Source organism: Bubalus kerabau, chromosome 14 (genome assembly GCF_029407905.1).
Source record: "Bubalus kerabau isolate K-KA32 ecotype Philippines breed swamp buffalo chromosome 14, PCC_UOA_SB_1v2, whole genome shotgun sequence".
NCBI lineage: Eukaryota > Metazoa > Chordata > Mammalia > Artiodactyla > Bovidae > Bubalus > Bubalus kerabau.
The window spans coordinates 38,135,376-38,153,671 of NC_073637.1; the positions used below are offsets into that span (position 1 = coordinate 38,135,376).

The 18,296-nt window shown below is 41.3% G+C and overlaps 1 protein-coding gene and 1 non-coding gene across 3 annotated transcripts in view; one reads left to right on the forward strand and one right to left on the reverse strand.

The window, feature by feature from the left end:
* The window catches only part of KCNB2 (potassium voltage-gated channel subfamily B member 2), a 459,327-nt gene that overhangs the window by 107,927 nt on the left and 333,104 nt on the right, over window positions 1-18,296 (forward strand). The window lies entirely within an intron of this gene.
* Window positions 3,897-3,969, reverse strand: TRNAG-UCC (transfer RNA glycine (anticodon UCC)). The gene has a single exon. It is a non-coding gene; the product is annotated as a tRNA-Gly (tRNA).

The following is an 18,296-nucleotide window of genomic DNA, read 5'->3' on the forward strand; positions in this document are numbered from 1 at the left end:
TTTGCTGCATTTGGGCTTTAGTGGCGGCAAGCAGGAGCTACTCTCTAGTTGCTGTGCTTGGGCTTCTCGTTGCAGTGGCTTCTCTCATTGCAGAGCACACGCTCTAGGCATATGGGCTTCTCAAGCTCTAGAGCCCAGACTCAGTAGTTGTGGCACACAGGCTTAGTTGCTCCATGGTACGTAGGATCTTCTTGGGCCAGGGATCAAACCTGTGTTCCGTGCATTGGCAGGTGGATTCTTATCCACTGGACCACCAGAGAAGTCCAGGGATGCAGTTTTCCTCTAGTGTGCTCTAGTCCTTTTTCACTTGATTCAGTCAGGTTGTAATCATGACAGCAGCATTTACTGAATGCTTTGTATACTTTACTTCATCCGTCTTCACTGCAGCCAAGCAATAGTATGGTAGGGAAAGTCATGATCCCTGTGTGTTAGAAATCTGCACCCCAGAGAGGTTGCCTGGACTCCTCTTGCCTGAGGTCACATAGTTACCAAGAGGCAGAGGCAAAGGCTATAACCAAGTTTTCTTTGACACAAAGACAGTGCCCTTTACTACAGCAGTGTTCTCCCTTCTATAAGTCAAGTCCTGATTTGATCCCTCAGAGCAGTCTTTGTCATGACAGTTGAAATGATCTTAGGAAAGATCAGATCTTCATTTTTGTTCAAAGTAGGGAAAGCAATCAGAGAAGAAGAATGAGCAAGGATCCAGAAAAATCAGGTACTGACCCATTTCTGCCACTGATAAGCTCTGACATGCCTTAAGGCTGAATTGCTGTCTTTCAGGCTTGACATAATTCAGTTCGGTTCAGTCACTTAGTCACGTCCAACTCTTTGCAACCCCCTGGACTGCAGTACGCCAGGCTTCCCTGTCCATCACCAACTCCCAGAGTTTGCTCAAGCTCATCTAATTCCCAAATCACTTCCCTTACAGGGAGGTTTCATGGGCAACGTTGAGTTGGAAGGGGAAGTAGGGTTGATGCTCTTGCCTGGAAGGTGCATTTGCTGAGCAAGCACATGGTTTATATGAAGAAGTTATGCTTCTTGGGGTGGTTCGCATGGTTGATAGTAATTCTGGAGCTACAGTGTCCCTACTGTCATCGCTAGGTGATGGATATGCTAAGCCTTTGACTCAGTCTCTGCTAACAGTACCCAAAGGTAGGCGAGGATGCAATGGTCTACTATGCAGTATGGCCTGGGGTAACCCAGTGTTTGGTAACATTACTGGGTTAAACCAGACTGCAAAGAATAGCCCTCCTGTAAATAAACTCTATATTTTATAGTGGCTTGTATGGAGAGAGTTGGACTTCCCAGCTGGCATTAGTGGTAAAGAATCCACCTGTCAATGCAGGAGACACAGGTTCTATCCCTGGGTTGGGAAGATCCCCCTGGAGGAGGGCATGGCAACCCACTCCAATATTCTTGCCTGGAGAATCCCATGGACAGAGGAGCCTGGCAAGCTACAGTCCACGGGGTCGCAACAGTCAGACACCACTAAAGCCACTTAGCACACATGCATGGAGAGAGTTAATCTGGTTTTCCTTGGCAAGTTGTACTAAGGGATTTCACAGCTTAGTTCATTGCTTTTGTAAACAGCAAGTTTTTCCTCCTCCTTCTGAAGATATCTATTTTGTAGGGAAATTAGAGCTGTCAATCCATCCAGAGGGATGCAGTCACGTCACTCTTTTCTACCAGATGATCCCTGTTAGCTGATCATGAGCGTGTGTGAAGGCTGGGAGACTGGAAGAAGTAGAGAAGGCTCTAGAAGCAGGAGGTATGTGTGGTGTGGTTAGTGATACTTATGTGCAAACACGTGCCCCAGTGCCCATGGCTGAGCTTCCAGTCATTCTCTCCTTTCTCTGTCTCTCTCCCTCCCTTTCTCTTCCTTTTCTTTATTGAAATTTAGTTGATTTACAGTGTTGTGTTAGTTTCTGGTGTGAAACAAAATGATTCAGTTATATAAATATATGGCTTCCAAGGTGGTGCAGTGATAAAGACTCCACCTGCCAATGCAGGAGATACAAAAGACATGGGTTCAATCCCTGGGTCAGGAAGATCCCCTGGAGTAGGGAATGGTAACCCACTCCAGTGTTCTTGCTTGGAAAATTCCATGGACAGAGGAGCCTGGCAAGGCTATAGTCCATGGGGTCACAAAGAATCAGACATGACTAACCACACACACACTTTTTAAATGTCTAGACTTTGGAAGTCTTGGAAGACCTTGCCAAGTCCCTCTTCTCTCATCTCCTTTACCTATAAATTCCATTTAATTGTTGAATTGCACTGATAAACATTTAACTAAAAGATTGTTAAGCCTCCAAGTCACCAAATACTTGTCATCAACCTCATATGAGAACAGTGAGGAGCCAAAGTAGATTCGGTGTTGCAGAGCCAACTAGAGATCAGATTTGAAGATAATTGAGGGGTGATATTTAAAAAAGAAGTGAACAAGCTACAGAATGAGGAATAAGGTAAAGGCTTAAAGGGTCATGAGTAGCTGTTTCCTTGTTTCTAATCAAACTTGAGACTTGGGTGCTTGTGTTCTCATCTGTAAAATGGGATGATAATAATAATAATGCCAACCTTGTGTAGTTCTGAAGACTGAGGGAGTAAAGAGTGGAAAGCAATTAGCACAGATTAATCCTAAACTCATTTGTTATTGTTGGAATTATCACTCTTTTTCTGTGGCAGCAATTCGAGATTCTATTAGGGATCATTTATTATCCTATAGATTTGAAATGTGTCAGAACCTATTCTTTCGTCATCTCGTCTTTTTTTCCCTTCTGTTTTTATCTTTAACATTACAGTAAAACTAAACACCCAAAACTTTTCCCCTGTAGGTATATGGAAACTTACAAAATATTAATAAACTTCTGTGAAATTATGCCTTTTGCTCTTTAATCCCTAGAAGCTATTTCCACCAAGGGCACTGGCCACAGGCTTCACAAGTTGGCCTCTCTCCAAAATAACCATGTCACAATCTCCTTCCCAGTCCCAGAAAATCCTCTTGTAGAAGCTCAGTTCTTTTAATGACTATTTCTAATGGTGCGGTTTGCTTGTGTAAGGCAAACACAAGTATTTTCAAGTCAGCCTTAAAATCTTAAGTATTGTCTAATTTCTATCTCTTAAATGAACACACACACACACACACACGCATGTGCCAGAAGTTCCCCCAAACTCCTTCAAAATCCAATTTCAATCAATTCCTAGACTTTTAAAGCTGGAAGAAATTTAGAAGCCCTTTGATGCCATTTTTCCTATCTTATGGCTGAAGGAATTTTATTGGAGAGGTTGGATGACCAGGCTGGACACATGGTTATTCTGAAAAACCCTGGAACTTTTCCTACTACATGACATCATTTTCCACCCTCAGATGGAAAAACTCTAAATCAAAACACCATTCATGGCTTTAGAGGATAAATGCCCCACGGAAGTACTTTCAAGGTCAACTTTCAGTTCAGTTCAGTTCAGTTCAGTTCAGTCGCTCAGTCCTGTCTGACTCCTTGTGACCCCATGAACTGCAGCACACCAGGCCTCCCTGTCCATCACCAACTCCTGGAGCTTACCCAAACCCATGTCCATTGAGTCGGTGATGCCATCCAGCCATCTCATCCTCTGTCGTCCCCTTCTTCTGCCCTCAATCTTTCCCAGCATCAGGGTCTTTTCAAATGAGTCAGCTCTCCACATCAGGTGGCCAAAGTATTGGAGTTTCAGCTTCAACATCAGTCCTAGATGGTATTAAATTCATCACCCAACTTATGTAGGTCATTGTATCATGTTTGAATTCTCATTATTGGCTCTAGGCATGCCTCGTGTGCAAAATGATCACTTAGACAGCTCCTTTCTTTCTTTCCGTCTTTTTTTTTTTTTTTGGCCACATCTCATGGCTTTTGGGATCTTAGTTCCCCAACCAGGGATTGAACCTGGGCACCCTGCAGTGGAAACGCAGAGTCCTAACCATTGGACCACCAGGGAAGTTCCTGCAACTTCTTTCTACCTCCAGTGACAGCACAGGCTGAAAATAGGAACTGGTCTTTAAAATCTAGATAATTTCATGATTAATAAATTCATCATGATACAAAGGAAGCCAGAATTTTGGGGTTCTCTGTCTTTGGGGATGAGGAACATGACCTCCCCCAGCTTGGTCTTTGTTTAGAAGAAATTTGAGCTGCACAACTCCAGATTCTGACCCAGAAGTGACTGTTCATCAGTTGGTTCTACTACTCACAGTGGAAGCCCAGAAATGTAAGAAACAGGCCCCACATCTATTGATGAGATGTCCACCATTGGTTACTGATGACCGGCACGTCAACCTTCAGGCAGAAAAACATTTCCGGCTCTCATATAGTCATTTATTTTAAAACTTCTTAGTAGTTAATGTTTTCTTTCTTTGGTTTGAGATCTCTCCCCCTCCCGCTGTGAGGGTTGCCTTATGTTATTATTGAACAAACAGAGCCTCTTTCCTTTGGCTTCCCCTCTGCCTCTCCCCCAGATACTCTGCTCACTAATTCTTGCCTATACAAGGTTATGCAGAGATAGGAAGGAAAGTCTGTGATTTCATCCAAGTTTGGCTCATCAGGCTTCATACTGAGTAGAGTTTGAGAGTCCTGGCTGTTTTCTAGAATCACCAAGGGAACAACAGAAACTAATACCATGATAATCATTTCACAATGTAAGTGAGTCAAGTCATTATACTGTACATCTTAAACTTACACAGTGCTGTATGTCAATTATATCTCAATAAAGCTGAAAGAAAAGAAAAATGCAAGTCAGTGCTGGGACCGCAGCATGGACCACTTGAAGCATAATTTCACGGGGGGAGGTCCTGGCATGAATCTACTTTTAAGTTCCCCAAGTTAATCTAGAATACAACCAGGGTTCAGAACCACTCAGAGTTTTCCTGTAACAGAGAATTAGACTAAACATAGAAATGCAGAATGGAACCCTAAAAGGGTAGACAGATGCCACAATATCAAGTGAAGGAGAGCTGATGACAGAGAAGACAGATGTGCATGGGTATGTCATGGTTTTTGTTTTATATTATTTTTTCAAGAGCAGGTGATCAAATGTATCATTGTGTGTGTCTAGAACTATAGCTGCAGAATGGCATGGCGGTAGTCCTGACCCATGATAAAGGGGCGCCTGTGAGGTTAGATGTGGAGGAATAGAGAAATGTGTGCTTTGTCCGATGAATGGTGATCATTAACCCCAATTCTAAGATTTGCTTGCCAGTATGATACTGGCTGGGCTTCCCCTGGTGGCTCAGAGGTAAAAAATCTGCCTGCAATGCAGGAGATGTAGGAGATATGGGTTCTATCCCTGGGTCGGGAAGATCCCCTGGAGGAGGGCATGGCAACCCACTCCAGTGTTTTTGCTGGGAAAATCCCATGGATAGAGGAGAATGGTGAGATACGGCCTGTGGAGTTAAGAGTCGGACAGGATTGAAGCGACTAAGCATGCACGTACATGATACTGACTATTCTTTGTATACTGGTCTCCTGCAACAACGTGACTTCTCCAATAGTGGGAACAAGTCTGTCTCCAGTGCCAGACACATAGGAAGAGCTAAAGATGTGCTGTGGAACAAACGAGTCAGGGAAGAATGAGAAAATGAACAGCAAAGTCTTACCCATGGGCCAGTCCTCCATTTCGCTGGGTTGTACTTTGATTGTCAGTGACCTGGTGTCAGAATGTATTATGGAAATGAAGAGCCTGACAGTGAAGTCCTTTAAAAAATCATATCCTGGCCTTTCAGAAAGTGTTACTTTCAGTGGATATCTGTAATAGTACTCAACTCAGTGGGCTGAAAACATTAATCCTGAGGGCCATTAATTTAAAAAAAAAACTTCATTAAAGTTCTATTTTTAAGGTCTATAAAATAAGATGCTAGTTGAAAAATAGAAGAAAGCCCATAAAATAACTCATGATAAAAATGTGTTAGGGACAAGGAGTCTAATTACAGTGTGTAGACCGTTGATGTTATGTCATCATTGACTTCAATACAGACCAATGGTCTTTGTGATTTTGGTGAAAAACTTTATCTTCTAAATCCAAGGTCTTTTAAATGATGTTGTTACAAATGAATCAATTAATTCAGTTTTTTTTGTTTTGTTTTGTTTTGTTTTTTTTGTGGTGGTTTTCTTTTTTCTTTTTTTTTAAATTTTATTTTATTTTTAAACTTTACATAATTGTATTAGTTTTGCCAAATATCAAAATGAATCCGCCACAGGTATACATGTGTTCCCCATCCTGAACCCTCCTCCCTCCTCCCTCCCCATACCATCCCTCTGGGTCGTCCCAGTGCACCAGCCCCAAGCATCCAGTATCGTGCATCGAACCTGGACTGGCGACTCGTTTCATATATGATATTTTACATGTTTCAATGCCATTCTCCCAAATCTTCCCACCCTCTCCCTCTCCCACAGAGTCCATAAGACTGTTCTATACATCAGTGTCTCTTTTGCTGTCTCGTATACAGGTTTATTGTTACCATCTTTATAAATTCCATATATATGCATTAGTATACTGTATTGGTGTTTTTCTTTCTGGCTTACTTCACTCTGTATAATAGGCTCCAGTTTCATCCACCTCATTAGAACTGATTCAAATGTATTCTTTTTAATGGCTGAGTAATACTCCATTGTGTATATGTACCATAGCTTTCGTATCCATTCATCTGCTGATGGACATCTAGGTTGCTTCCATGTCCTGGCTATTATAAACAGTGCTGTGATGAACATTGGGGTACACGTGTCTCTTTCCCTTCTGGTTTCCTCAGTGTGTATGCCCAGCAGTGGGATTGTTGGATCATAAGGCAGTTCTATTTCCAGTTTTTTAAGGAATCTCCACACTGTTCTCCATAGTGGCTGTACTAGTTTGCATTCCCACCAACAGTGTAAGAGGGTTCCCTTTTCTCCACACCCTCTCCAGCATTTATTACTTGTAGTGCAAGACCAGTCTTCAGAAAAGATGTGTGGCAGAACCAATACATTATTTTAAAGTAATTAGCCTCCAATTATAAATTTTTAATTAAATTAAAAAAAAAAAAGAAAAGGTATAAAAGCAAAAGAAAATGGTTTTAGGTGCCCTCCCCAGCTATAATCTTGGAAACTTACATAGTGATTGTTTACAGATGTTCCCCTATTGGAAGAGGTGGTGTGGATGGAAGGCAGGATGGGGGAAAGGGTGTGGGAGGAGATTAAAGAGACAATGGGAATTATAAGAATTTTTAAAATGAAAGCAAAATTGTAGTATATCAAACAATAGCTACCTTGTAAGTAATCATGCCATTCATGAGACTGCCTGAATTCTCCCTTTACAATCTAACAAAATTTTCTTATTTAACTAAAATTTTGAGGCATCAACATCCCATCATATGGTTTAATTTGGGGATGATTATTTTGATTGTAATGGTTCTGCTGGTGATAATAGACTTAATTGCTCCCTACTGGAAGATGCATGCATTTCTTCACATCCCTTAAAGCCCCATTTCTAGAACACCTTCCAATTTACTTTTCTGTTAACTACCTAGGTAGGTCCAATCAAGCCCACATATTTAATTCTTAACTGTCTACTCAAGAGATGGATTATATCCGTTTATGTCAGGAAAAGAAATGGACTTTCTAGATGTCGTAGGCTATGTCTTGACTCCTTGCTTAGTTATTCTCATTGCTAATGTTTCCAATGCTGGTGCTAAGTTGCTTCAGTTGTGTCTGACCCTTTGTGACCCCATGGACTGTAGCCCACCAGGCTTCTCTATCCATTGGGATTCTCCAGGCAAGAATACTGGAGTGGGTTGCCAGTTCCTTCTCTAGGAGATCTTCCTGACACAGGGATCAAACCCATGTCTCTTAAGTCTTCTGCGTTGGCAGGCGAGTTCTTTACCACTAGCGCCACCTGGGAAGCCCAAATGCTCCCAGTACTTATTTTATTTTATTTATTTATATATTTTTGACTGGGCTGGGCCTTCACTGCTGCGCAGGCTTTTCTCTAGTTACAGAGTGGGGGCTACTCTTTAGTTGCAGTGCATGGGCTTCTCATTGATGGTGGATTCTCTCGTTGCAGAGCGTGGGCTCTTGGGTGTCCAGGCTTCATAGCTGCAGCGCGTGGGCTCAGTAATTGTGGCTCCTGGGCTCTAGAGCACAGGCTTAATAGTGTGGTGCACTGGCTTAGTTGCTCTGCAGCGTGTGGGATCTTCCTAGGTCAGGGAACCTGTGTCTCCTGCATTGGCAAGCGGATTCTATATCATTGAGCCACCAGGGAAACCCGCATCAAGTCATTTTAACCTTTGTTTGTATACCATGTAAAATTAGAAAACAGTGAAATTGAGTATTTGGGGCTCTCCATGAGCCATCTGTATACCAAGAGAGTGTGATGGCGAGTGTGCACTGGAATATGGTGATCAGGCTGCCTGGTCTTGAGTCTTGACACTGCTTCTCACTAACAGGAGGACTCTGGGCAAGCTATGTAACTATGACTCAGTTTCCTCATCTGTAAATGAGCACAATCAGGCCTCACAAGCTAGTCGTGAAGGTTAATAAAATAATGTCTTGTAAAAACACTTAATGCAGTGCCTGGAACAAGTGAAGAGCTGAACTGGTGCTAAGTACTAAATATAACGCCAAATATTTCATATGAAGCTATAACATATGCATCCATAAGACAGAAATACTTACTCACTGAATTGTCAGCTACTTATTCATCATATACTGTGAACACAGGACTGCATTAAGACCTAGGATTTGAATGATCATTGAAGTTTAATTGAGTTGGATTTAGTTATGTAAGTAAAGAGGAAAAGTGCTCTGTACTGTCCAGTATCATAACCTCTGGATATATGTGGCTATGGAACGCCTGAAAGGTGACTAGTCTGAAGTAAGATGCACTATAATTGTAAAAGCCAGATTTTAGAAAATGTATGCAAAACAAGGAAAATGTAATTTCATTAATTTATATTAAATTATATATTGAACTGATGATATTTTGGCTATATTGTTGAATGAAATGTATTATTATAACTAATGCCACTTATTTCTTTATACCTTTAAAAGTATGTGGAATCTAAAAAAAATGATGTAAGTAAACTGACAAAACAGAGAGAGATTCACAGATTTAGAGAACGAATTATGATTGGTGGGGGTGGGGTGGGGGGAAGAGAGAATTAGGGAGTTTGGGACAGACATGTACACACTGGTGTATTTAAAATGGAAAACCAATAAGGACCTCCAGTGCAGCACATGGAACTCTGCTCAGTGTCATGCGGAAGCCTGGATGGGAGGGAAGTCTGTGAGAGGATGGATCCATGTATGTACATGACTGAGTCCCTTCACTGTTCACCTGAAACTTTCACAGCATTGTTAATAGGTTATACCTCAGCACAAAGTAAAAAGTTTTTAAAACGTGACTATTAGAACACTTAAAATTACATATAAGACTCTATCTCTAGTAGACAACACTATTCTGGATGGTACAGCCCATCACTGAAAAGGAAACAGTGGGGTGAGCAGTGACTCAGAGAACTTCTAGTCTAGTAAAGGGAAATGGCATTGATACACATGAGAAAGAAACCTACAATAGCTTGTATGACCTGGTTCCTAACACCTGGGCTTTGAGGTCCACTGCATCTTTTACCTGCTCAGTGGGTATTGGGGAGGGACTCACAATAATATCTGTCATCACCTGAAAGCCTACCTAAGTAGCAGAGGGATTTTCTTAACCAGTTTTGAGAACTTGACACTTGTCTTGTCTTGTGAAATCGGATATCAAAGTAGCGAAATAAAAGTATAAGAGCCTGCTGCTGATCCTGCAATCTTCAGAGCCTTTCTGCACAGAGAACATTTTTTTTTTTTTTTTGCATGAGTTTGTGTAGTACTTTTGCCAATAGAGTCGAGACATATTTTGGAGTACTTTGTTGAAAAAATATAAGATGTGAAATAAGCCTGAATGTAGAGAACTTAAAACCAGAAGGAAAAAAAGGCACATTTTAAAGCTTTCAGCCTTGTCAAGAAATAGCTATTTTGTCTTTCCGATAGACGGCTTTTGAGCCTGCCAAGAAAAGGAAACGAAATTTCAACTAACCTATCAGAACTTTATTTTCTTTTCCCTACATGCCAGCTTTGAAGAGGCTTTTCTGTCTTCTGGTTCAAGATCATGCTTTCATTGTGTTTCCTGTACCGTACTGGTACCCTTTCCACTCAGAGCCAATAAACGGAACATCTTGAACCTTCAGTTTTGGAAGTAAAGAAGGGAAGAATGGAAGTAAGGATAGGAAGGACAGAATCTGTATGGAGCATCTTCTGTTTGATTGGGAAGAAACCCCTGGAACATAATTTAAGGTGTGAAATAAGCAACTTCCTTGTCATCCAAGGATAAAAGTAACAATATGGCACACTTTAGACCCTGTGTTTGTTTGTTCAGTCGCCAAGTCCTGTAAGTAGACCCCTTGGACTGCAGCCCACCAGGCCTCTCTGTCCCTCACTATCTCCTGGTTCATATCCATTGAATCAGTGATGTCATCTAACCATTTCATCCTCTGTCATCCCCTTTTCCTCCTGCCCTCAATCTTTCCCAGCATCAAGGTTTTTCCAGTGAGTTCCAATGGTTCCATGAGGTGGCCAAAGTATTGGAGCTTCAGCTTCAGCATCAGTCCTTCCAATGAATATTTAGGGTTGATTTCCTTTAGGATTGACTGGTTTGATCTTCTTGCTGTACAAGGGACTCTAAAGTCTTCTCCAACACCACAGTTTGAAAGCATCAATATTTTGGCACTCAGTCTTCTTTATGCTCCAGCTCTCACATCCATATGTGACTACTGGATATAAATCCCTAAATCTCCCTAATCTAGACTGATACCATTTAGTATTTATCCTGAGGTTTTTTTTTCTCTCCACCTGCTTGTACGACTCACATCTTCCATGGGGAGGAAGATCCCTCCCTCTGCAGTGTGGAGCATGGCCATTCACTCTGCTAAGATGTGTTGGTCTGCCTTTTGATGAGAATACAGTGCACGTTTTTGAGGCTTACTCATCTTTTCCTTCTGAATTTGTATCACTTTTGATCACTGCTAGGTTTTACTCTTCTGGAAAATACCCTGTAATGCCATGAATCCCTAATGGGAAAATATAAAGACACTAGACACTTCCTATATGGAACTGATTTTTGAAGACGAGTGGACTTCTGTGTGAGCAAAGGAAACTACATCTGACGGAAAAACTTCTTTTTGCTCTGAGCAGAGGCCTATCAGGAAAACGTGTAAGTAGACCAACCATAGTCAGAGAAAACAATAACCCTGCAAAAACATGCAGAAAAGAAGTTTAAATACAAACTTTTCCCTCATGTTCCCAGCATTTTGAAATTGGCTGAATTGGGACTACTCAAAGGAATTAACCATTATAGGTTCAGTAGTTTATATTGGTTGAACATCTGGGGAAAGAATGGCCCTTCATTCATTGCGATGTGTGTGCAGTGAATAAATAATGATAACATATTGATCAGCCATCTAAATTTGTGTGTAAAATGTCATGTTCTTTGAAAGTGGATTTTGCGCTGTACATGAACCAAATGTTTCCATGCCCTGAAAATAATAATTCATACCAGAACTTTAAATATCCATGTGTACTGTAACCATACCAACCATATTAGAGCCTGGTTTTTTAAAACCCCACACCCACTTCTCTTCAAATGAATACTATCTGGAGTTGAACATGACCATTCACTCTAAGATGTGTTGGTCTACCTTTTGATAAGAATACAGTGCATGTTTTTGAGGCTTACTCATCTTTTCCTTCTGAATTTGTGTCACGTTTGATCACTGCTAGTTTTTCTCTTCTGGAAAATACTCTTTAATGCCATGAACCCCTAATGGGAAAGTGTAAAGATGCTAGACACTTCCTATAGGGTACTGATTTTTGAAGACGAGTGGACTTCTGGATGAGCAAAGGAAACTATACCTGATGGAAAACTTTCTCTTCGCTCTAAGCAGAACAAATATCTCTTTGCTTTGTTCTGGCTTTTTTGTTTGGTTTTATTTTGCTTTGCTGTGAATTATACTGCTTGATAATATTAGCTGATTACTTACCCGATTTCTGTCCTACACCATTTAGTCACAGTTTGGCCAGTCTTGATGGTACAGGTTGAAGTCTTTTCAACAAAAGGGAAAGAAACAAAGGATGAAATATTTATTCATCTTGCAATGTTATATGGTGATGCCACACACCAAACCCCAAACGTAATGATATCATTGCTCCTACAGCATTAGAACAAGCTTTGCCAAATTGGAGCTGTCATATTAGAAACTGCACACATTTGTCTGTAGAACATAAATGTGGCCTTTGAGTAGAATCTTACTCGCAGTACTCGGGATATAAAGTAGATAGTAATTGCCATCTATTAAATGCTATTTAAATTTGTGTCAAGCATTTGTTTGGGTCTCTAGCTGTGCTGGCTCACAATTCAATCAAGATTTGTTGAGAATTTTCTACATGCCATGTACCCTTTCCCTAAACTGTCTATTTACATTATCTCATCAGGTCTTGCTTTACAAATAAAGAAACTGATACCTTGAGGAGTTAAATGGCTTGACCAAAAGAAGTGAAAGTCAAGACTCAAATCCAGGTCTGCTGACCCCAAGCTCAGGAATAGTCTTGTTGGTACCCCTATTAGGCAAGCCGAAGGGACTGAGACAAGAATGCCCCAGATTGCAGTGGAGAAAAGCAGATGGTGGGACTTCCCTAGTGGTCAAGTGGCTAAGACTCTGTGCTCCCAATGCAGGGGGTCAGGGTTCAATCCCTGGTTAGGGAACTAAGATCCCAGAAGCCACAACCAAACCCATGTGCTGCAACAACTGAGTCTGTACTGCAGCGAATACCAGTGCAGCCAAAATAAATAATTTTTAAAATAATAATAAATAAATAAACACACATTGAAAAAGAAAAGTTGATGGTGCCAGGATTTCCTACAGACTCACCTTATTAGAAATTGGAAAAATTATATTTGTGGTCTGTATGCAATATAATTGAGTTACAGCATCATGTTGAGATTCACGGAGCCTAATCACTACCACACCTGTACTGATTGAGTCTAGTGTGCAATAATGTAGAATCCTAGAGCCTGTCTCCTACACAAGAACCACGTCTCACGGAGGCAGAGATTCATCCCTAACACTTGACATTTCATATGCTGAATACATGGGACTTCCCCAGTGACTCAGCAGTAAAGAATCCACCTGTAATACAGGAGACCTGGGTTTGATCCCTGGATGGGGAAGATCCCCTGGAGGAGCACATGGCATCCCACTCCAGTATTCTTCCCTGGAGAATCCCATGGACGGAGGAGCCTGGCAGGGTACAGTCCACAGGGTCACAAAGAGTCTGACATGACTGAGCAACTGAGCATGCATGCACATACTGAGTATATATTCCAGATCTCTGCCCCGTGCCACTTTACAGAAGCCTTCTCATAGATTATATGTCCTGTGGTTGAAATATGTCCCACTGGAAGGAGCTCCTGGACTCTTCATAGAAGCAACTGCAAGACGGCAGTGGTGCATTTTCTGCTATCACATGCATGGTTTTATATATATATGTATATATATATCTCTCTCACAACATCGGTTCTATCTTAGCAAAGCCTAGTAACAAAGCTGCCGTCTTCCTCTACTGCTGAAGGCATCCCCAGAGAAAGTATTATATATAGTTCACTTTGATTCACTTGGCTTGGCTCTTAGTGATATCAAAACTTCTGGGCTCCTATTTTAGGGTAACTTATGGGTGGCCTGCTCAGCTGGAGCTTCAGATGGGACTCAGGACTGCTCTACATTCTGGCAGCTAAACTGCCTGGTGATCTCTAAATGGAAGCAGATTGTGTTCTGATGCTTCCACTCGCCAGCTTTAAGCACTCATGAATTGAACCACACCTACTTGAAGATAAATCTCCAAACGGATATATCAGTTTCCTGCCTTTATCAATTTTAGATACTGATCCATCAACAATCATCTTGGTTAGTAGATGACAGAGAGCATCGATGGGTCTTTCCAACTTGTCATTGGTATTCAATACATATCCTGTCTCACAGACTACAAATTGGTACATTAGGCCACCAGCCACTGGAATGTCAATTTTTGTTATCTTTTTCTCTTCTTTAGATTTTTCATTAAAGTTAACAGCAGAATTTTTCACCTTCATTTTAAAAGAGATAAAAGATCTACCAGGTTGAGTTGGGGAGTGTTTCTGAGGTCTGAATCAATTTTCTAGATATATATTTTTCTAGGTATCTATAAATTTAACATAATCTGGTACAGATATATCAGAATATTCAAATAGCACTGTATATTCAAATATATATGTTTAATTTATTACAAAGGCTTCCCTGGTAGCTCAGCTGGTAAAGAATCTACCTGCAATGCAGGAGACCCAACATCAATCCCTGGGTCAGGAAGATATAATAATATATATACATAATAATATGCTATGCTATGCTATGCTAAGTCACTTCAGTCATGTCCGACTCTGTGTGACCCCATAGACGGCAGACTACCAGGCTCCCCTGTCCCTGGGATTCTTCAGGCAAGAACACTGGAGTAGGTTGCCATTTCCTTCTCCAATGCATGAAAGTGAAAAGTGAAAGTGAAGTCGCTCAGTCGTGTCTGGCTCTTAGCGACCCCATGGACTGCAGCCCACCAGGCTCCTCCATCCATGGGATTTTCCAGGCACGAGTACTGGAGTGGGGTGCCATTGCCTTCTCCGACATAATAATATGCATATACATAACAATATATATATACATTAATATTGCTATTTGAATGTGTTTTCATTTTTGGTTGATATTTAGTGCTTCAGTTCAGTTCAGTCGCTCAGTCGTGTCCGACTCTTTGCGACCCGATGAATCGCAGCACACCAGGCCTCCCTGTCCGTCACCAACCCCCGGAGTCCACTCAAACCCATGTCCATCGAGTCAGTAATGCCATCCAGCCATCTCATCTTCTATTGTCCCCTTCTCCTCCTGCCCCCAGTCCCTCCCAGCATCAAAGTCTTTTCCAGTGAGTCAACTCTTTGCATAAGGTGGCCAAAGTACTGGAGTTTCAGTTTTAGCATCATTCCTTCCAATGAACACCCAGGACTGATCTCCTTCAGAATGGACTGGTTGGATCTTCTTGCAGTCCAAAGGACTCACAAGAGTCCTCTCCAACACCACAGTTCAAAAGCATCAATTCTTCGGCACTCAGCTTTCTTCACTGTCTGACTCTCACATCCATACATGACTACTGGAAAAACCATAGCCTTGACTAGACGGACGTTTGTTGGCAAAGTAATGTCTCTGCTTTCCAATATGCTATCTAGGTTGGTCATAACTTTCCTTCCGAGGAGTAAGCGTCTTTTAATTTCATGGCTGCAATCACCATCTGCAGTGATTTTGGAGCCAAAAAAAAATAAAGTCTGACACTGTTTCCCCATCTATTTGCCATGAAGCAATGGGACCAGATGCCATGATCTTCGTTTTCTGAATGTTGAGCTTTAAGCCAACTTTTTCACTCTCCTCCTTCACTTTCATCAAGAGGCTTTTTAGTTCCTCTTCACTTTCTGCCATAAGGGTGGTGTCATCTGCATATCTGAGGTTATTGTTATTTCTCCCAGCAATCTTGATTCAAGCTTGTGCTTCTTCCAGCCCAGTGTTTCTCATGATGTACTCTGCATAAAAGTTAAACAAGCAGGGTGACAATATACAACCTTGATGTACTCCTTTTCCTATTTGGAAGCAGTCTGTTGTTCCATGTCCAGTTCTAACTGTTGCTTCCTGACCTGCATATAGGTTTCTCAAGAGGCAGTTCAGGTGGTCTGGTGTTCCCATCTCTTTCAGAATTTTCCACAGTTTATTGTGATCCACACAGTCAAAGGCTTTGGTGTAGTCAATAAAGCAGAAATAGATGTTTTTTTCTGGAACTCTCTTGCTTTTTCGATGATCCAGCGGATGTTGGCAATTTGATCTCTGGTTCCTCTGCCTTTTCTAAAACTAGCTTGAACATCTGGAAGTTCACATTTTATAATTCATATATTGCAAGAAATCTAGTTAAGAGATAAATATTTTTCCTCAAATCCTTACTTCTTATGGGGAAATACAGTGATAATCCCTCAGAACCGAATTCTTTCAAGAAACTGAAAACTGGATGCCATGATCTTAGTTTTCTGAATGTTGAGTTTTAAGCCAACTTTTTCAGTTTCCTCTTTCACTTTCATCAAGAGGCTCTTTAGTTCTTCTTTGCTTTCTGCCATAAGGGTGGTGTCATCTGCATATCTGAGGTTATTGATATTTCTCCTGGCAATCTTGATTCCAGCTTGGGCTTCATCCAGCCTGGCATTTTGCATGATATATTCTGCATGTAAGTTAAATAAGCAGGGTGACAATATACAGCCTTGACGTACTCCTTTCCCTATTTGGAACCAGTCTGTTCCAAAGTATAAATAGAGGTTATACTTCCCCAAAATTAGGTCAAAAAGCAATTTTCGACTTCTCCAGGTGGTGCTCTTATCTTCTAATATCTGTTACTCCTTCTCCAGTGAACTCCATCTAATCAGGTGATTCAGATTCAGGCAAGACTCCCACCCTTTGGCACATCCAGTGAAAGTGCCAACAAGAAGTGACGTCTAAATTTTCGTTAGTCACCCTTTATTTTTCACACTTGAGAGTAGTTATAATAAAACCTGTTATTAATAAACTTAAATTTCTGCCTTAAAAAAAAATTTTGTATTCAGTCTTAAAAGGAAGAAATTTTGACACATGCTACAACATAGATGGACCTTGAGGACATTATGCTAAGTGAGAAATAAGCCACACAACAAAAGGATGAATATCATATGATTCATTTCACTCAGATGGGGTACCTTGAGTAGGCAAATACATAAAAACAAAAAGTAGAATGATGGTTACTGTTGGGGAGGAAAAAATTGTCTTCTACTCAAGCCAGTCTAAGAATTGAATTGCTATGAGACAGATTAACAGAAGAAAATCAAATAGAAGTTTAATATCATGTATACCTGGGAGAAACCCAGGAAACTGAGTAACTCCCCAGAATAAATGAAGCCCTAACCTTAAATACCGTCTTCAACTAAAGACAAAAGAGCATGTTGGGGATAGGGGCTTGGGCGTTCACAGGGGAGGGAGAGAGTTGAGATAGAAAAGCAAATTTTTGGTAAACAAACGTTTGCTGGACCAAGCAGAGACAGTGGGACACAAAGAGGATTCTGATCTCTAGATCCTATGGTGGGGGTAAAGTGTTTCCCACCACACCTAGCACATATTCTTTGTAGATATCTCCGTGGTAGCCCTATTCTGGAAACAGGCTGTTCATCTAAATTCTTTTAGGCAGTTAAGGGGGAAGGAGTGGAAGTATTATTAGCTCAGTTGCGTCCAACTCTTTGAGACCTCATGGACTGCCAGGCTCCTCTGTCCCTGGAATTCTCCAGGCAAGAATACTGGAGTGGGTAGCCATTCCCTTCTCCAGGGGATCTTCCTAACCCAGGGATTGAACCTGGGTCTCCTGCATTGCAGGCAGGTTCTTTACCATCTGAGCCACCAAAGAAGTCTGGGAGGTAATAAGAAAAACTCTGAGTCGTCTTTTTCTTAAAAATATTCAGCCTAAATGAATCTTCCTTACAAAGAGACACATTTTGGGGTTGCAAGTTTTGCTCCCTTAAATTACCAAGGGCTGACAGAAGAAGGAAATGGGAGTTAGGGTTGAATGGGAATGGAGTTTCAGATTGGGACAATGACAGCATTCTAGAGATGGATAGATGGTGATGGTTGTAATCACGATGGTGTGATCACTGACCTAGAGCCAGACATCCTGGAATGTGAAGTCAAGTGGGCCTTAGAAAGTATCACTACGAACAAAGCTAGTGGAGGTGATGGAATTCCAGTTGAGCTATTTCAAATCCTGAAAGATGATGCTGTGAAAGTGCTGCACTCAATATGCCAGCACATTTGGAAAACTCAGCAGTGGCCACAGGACTGGAAAAGGTCAGTTTTCATTCCAGTCCCAAAGAAAGGCAATGCCAAAGAATGCTCAAACTACCCGCACAATTGCACTCATCTCACATGCTAGTAAAGTAATGCTCAAAATTCTCCAAGCCAGGCTTCAGCAATATGTGAACCGTGAACTTCCTGATGTTCAAGCTGGTTTTAGAAAAGGCAGAGGAACCAGAGATCAAATTGCCAACATCCGCTGGATCATGGAAAAAGCAAGAGAGTTCCAGAAAAACATCTATTTCTGCTTTATTGACTATGCCAAAGCCTTTGACTGTGTGGATCA